Source organism: Berghia stephanieae, chromosome 1 (genome assembly GCF_034508935.2).
Source record: "Berghia stephanieae isolate SIO BIC M18660-M18661 chromosome 1, UCSD_Bste_1.3, whole genome shotgun sequence".
NCBI lineage: Eukaryota > Metazoa > Mollusca > Gastropoda > Nudibranchia > Aeolidiidae > Berghia > Berghia stephanieae.
The window spans coordinates 23,613,182-23,618,316 of record NC_088360.1 but is presented as its reverse complement, the minus strand read 5'-3'; positions in this window follow the sequence as shown (position 1 = coordinate 23,618,316).

The window sequence follows — 5,135 nt, the reverse complement described above, 5'->3', positions numbered from 1 at the left end:
ATTGGCAACTATTAACAATAAATAGCAGTTAATGAAGTGATTTACCCCGTGGTTTGCATTGTCATGTAGGTATTAAATGAAATTTAGAAATACATAACACAAATAATTACATGGAGGAAAAGTATGTTTTTGTTTTGTTTTAATAAGTTTGAAGGTTTAAAAGGATGAAGAAGATTTAGAAATATTTGTAAGTAATTCCAATTTTGAGAAGTGGCAAATTGAATGATTGAGTGCCAACCTGACGAAGTATCCTTGGTTTTAAGAATTTGAGTTTGCCATCACTCGACTCCAAGGTTCTTATTTGAGTATGTTATGTGTTTTGAAAATATTGAGTGAATGCGTTTTCTACCAAATTCAGTCCCTTGATTGGTGGACAAAGATTAATTCCAAAGACCAATGTTGTAGATTAAGAATAATTTCAATAAACTCGATCTGTAAACAATAAAGAACAATTTTAATTTAAATAAAACATTTTGCTTCCTCTAGCCTTGATATTATATAACATTCTGTTATCTTTATTCTCTCTTACTAACTGACCATTCTAACTCTCTCTCACCAACTACACACTCTAGTCACACTCCAGACACTGTGGAAAGAAATATGATAATAATAATAATAATAATAATAATAATAATAATATATAATAATAATGATAATAATAATGATGATGATAATAATAATAATAATAATAATAATAATAATAATAATAATAATAATAATAATGATAATAATAATAATGATAATAATAATAATAATAATATATACTTTATTCATCCAACAAAATGGAAATTCGTTTACAGACGTGGCATGCATAAAAAAATGTATAAACACAAAGTTGAGAATCTATGGCGACAATGTATACATATATATTTGCAAATGCACAAAAATGTAAAAATATACAACCAAGAACCAATAGCAACACTTTATATATTAATTTTATAAATTGAGATAGGCCAGAGGGCCTTTAGTCCGAATGTGTGTGTGTATATTTAAAAGATAGTATTTAATTTAAATCACAGTTGCGCGTTAAAAATTCGAAACACCATGCGGCAAAAATGAATTAAGGTGACAGTGTTGTCTTTGTTTTTATAGATATAAGGCATTTAACAGCCATATTTCCATTCTATATAATACCAGTTGCCTGTTAGACGTCCTTTTTGTACTAGCACTCTTACAATACCCGTCACTGCTTGTAGCCAAGTACTCATTTACACCTGAGTCGAGTTAAAGTGAAAAAAAATATGAACGGAGTTTCATTGGATTATATTCTGTTATAAAGTTATTTTAGCTGTAACAGTTTCTTTGGAAGTGATGCTTTTTTTCAGAAATATTCTTGGCATTGTTAGAAATATGTAAATATTAAATACTGTGTAAATACATTTTTCCCTTGTTAATCTTAAATTTGTGTGTTATGTAAACCAATCATGGAGTCCCTTGGGTGGGGTTCTCTCGCCTCTAACGGTGAACAGATGAGTCTTTTGCTGTGTCTTCTATCCCCTTATATCTGTTTTCCAGGTTACTTTCTGTCTTTGTCGTTGAATTAGATTTCTTGGTTTTGTCCTGGCTCTGGCCGGAATACTTAGCTGAGAGGGAAACAGTCAAATGAATAGTATAGTTTGGAAGATGGTATTTTTTCCTTGTAAATCATATCTCTGTTATGCACCATTATATTTTTGTTTCGAATATGTATTGAAAGCATTTGAGTGTATTCCCTTAAGTGGGTCTCTCTGCTTGTGTCTGGATGAGACTTATAGGTAGTCTCAAACTAAGACTACTGATAATGTGCTCCTTGAATCTACATCTCTATATGAACCAGTCCCCTTTAGATTAGTTTTTCTCGTGTAAACCTGGAATTTATTGACTATCCCATTTTCTTCCTTTTTACGGGCGTTAAATGACCTAAATGTGTCGCAAGCCCCGTAAAACCCTTTAAAAATAACAAGCAGTGAAGTCCCAAATAGTTCAGTTGGTGAGCACTCAATTCACGAGTAATTTGAATTCCTGTCTGTTCCCTATTTGAACCAGTCCCTTTGTATTGCTTTTTTGTGTGTGTGGTTTTGATTTTATATCTAAAACCTTTTCCTCTATCGTCTTCCTTTTTACTGGACTGAAATGACCTACAAGTTTTGCAAGCGCCATAAAACCCATAACAAAAATTTAAAAAACAATCAGAGGGATCCCAATACCTCAGTTGGTAGAGCACTGGATTCACAGGCTTGGCTTATAGACCGTTATCAACTCAAGTGCAGTTGAGATTTTTGTTTGTTTTGTTGTTGTTTTTTTTTTTTGTTGGGGGGGGGGGGTCACAACGGTGACAGGGTAGCCCGGTCTGTTAGTGTTAGATCTCTGCATTAACTTGTTGTAATGGATGATATTTATTTTGCATTGGATTGAAGAGTATTTCCATTACAAGAATGAGGCCGTAACAATTTGGGTTATCAGACCTGCATATAAGTACACATCGATTCAAGCATAAAACCATATTGACACAGTGGGTAATGTGTATGACTTGGGTCAACTTTATACGTTCTATTTTGGAGAAATATTAAAACTTCTTAAAGAACAAGAAGTATTTCTCATCTTTTTTACTAAAACATTGGGTCCATTTCAACATATCAGAACGAGGTGGTTGTTACATTTGAGGAGGCGACTTTCAGAACCTGCTAATGGAAAAGGCAGTAACGCACTCAAGCAATATAAGACGCCTTAGAATCACCAGCGAAAATTTGGAGTTTCAGTCATGACTATTCCGGCCAAACAACTGGATTAACCAGTAGATTTTTGTCCAATCAAAACGTGAGATTTGTGACACACCCCCAAGCCCGCTCGGACAAATAATATAGCTGGATGTATACAAACAATAGAATTTAAGGAAGCTGACATCACTCTGTCCTTTGTCATTGTTTTTTTTTTTTTTTATCGCTAGTTATGGGGTTAGTTCTCACTAGACTAGATTCGCCCAGAGTCGAAGAGTTTTACGTTGAACAGTTTTCTGTGATGTTACGAATGATCTGTCGTGTAGAATTAGTGAGCATACCGTCGATGGTAACAACGTGTAGTTTGTTAGTTTAGCATTTACTGCTATTGTTTACATTCTGAGGACTGTCCGAGGGGCGTGGTCCTTCCACTAGGTGTCTATTGTGCTTAGTTGGTCTCTGTTGGTCACAAGGGTATGGAAGGAGTTTGGGCTTTGATATAAGTATAAGCTAAAAATAAAAATTAAAAATTATTTCCGAGACAAATCGCTCAATATGTATTTTAGTTTCCTTAATAGACTTGACCCAAGTTTTATAATTTATTGACAAATTAAGTAATGGTTATAGTAGCACGAATCAAGAGGTCAGAGGTTCCATTTTTTTTTTCTTGTATGATTTTACTTGCTTTTTCAGGCACTGTTTCAATATACTTTTTCAGATCTTTATTTTATACTTTATGACTATAAATACATATTCACTGTTTAGTCTGATCTAAACCATCCCGGCATAATAATAATAATAATAATAATAACATTTTGAGAAAGGAGGTCTATCTATTCAATTTGCTTTTCTCAAACAGCACTTAAAACAAAAATGTCTTACGAAAGCTACCACCTGACCAAATTTCCTCTTGCCTCCCAATGAGTCTGGTTCCCTCATAACTGATTGAATATGTCCGCGGTTTATGTGTTATGAGGGAGGATGACATGGGCCTTCATAGCGACCCCGAGGCCGATACGTCACGGTCATCAATCAATGAACGAAGTGGACACGGTCAAAAAATGCCTGCGAGGAAATCACAGCGCAAAGGACACGGGTAGACCAGGGCAATGCGGTGGGTCCGCGGTATTGGGAGATGTTGATTGATAAACGTTTTAACCCGATCAACCGATTATTTTAAAAGGAAAAGAATAAGTTATTTTCCTGTCATGCGTGTAATGTTTGGATTACACAATTCACTATGGTTGGCGTATCATGAGCGTTGACTCACATGTTCTATTCTTGTTATCAATACATTTTTATAAAAAACAGTCTCGTCAGATGCGATACCTATGCTAAAACTATTCCAGAATTCGCTAAATATATATATATATATATATATATATATTTATATATATATATATTATATATATATATATATATATTAAATATTTTTAAATTCAACCTCACAGTATTTTTTTTCTCTTAAGGGTGAATTTTTAAACTATTCCGAGATAACCCAGGCGACAGCTGCAGTGCAACACCACAAGTGAGCAATAGGAGTTAAATTTCTTGATCAAGGTAAACTGTGATTATGTTAAAGTGGCATTATGTCTGATTGAACTAAATTGAGAAAAATGTGTTAATAGTCGAAATTATTAGAATAAAGAAATGTAAGTTCATGGGAGATATTAACGAAAATCTTGCTCGATTATCAGTGAAAGCCTTTTTATCACGTCTTATAAGTTATTATTAAAGATCATTTATATACCTTATCCAGTTTACCCGGTCATAAAACAAAGTGTTGGCATGATCGGTCAAAAAGTATTATGAGATGCCGACACTAAACTTCGAACTGAGTCTCCCGGGTAGCATTTATATTTTGCTCATTGGGAGACGAATTCCTAGTCGGCTGATTTAACATAAATTAGCGGTTTATAATGTATTGAAAACGATGGATCCTGCTACGGTATTCATTTTGTCATGAATTAAAAGTTTAAACACTTAACATGCTTAACCTAAGCTGTTTCAGATTTTATTTTGATATTTCATTTTTACAGGAGGGTGTGATATCTGAACACAATTATCTCAAAACTTTATGACTAATTTCTGATTTATGTAATGTCGACAAAAAGACATAAACCACCGACAACAGGCGACGCTGTAAGCTCTCAAAGTCTCCCGTTTGACCGTATTTCCGATTATCCGATGCGCTAGGCGTTGACTTGTAACCAGTTAGGAACGTCAGGTGTGATCATCCTCCATCGGGTTAAACTTTGGCTGACGTAGCGGTGTGAGTTAATTGACCAACAATTTGAATAAGTTTTTACCTAGAGGTTATTCAAGACCAGAACACGATGTGGCAGACAGTAATCCTGTTCCAAACTAACCCGTCTGTTTTCTGGGGCTTTTAATAGGATTGCCTGTCGCATAGAGAGGGATTGGACGTCTGTGCGTTGT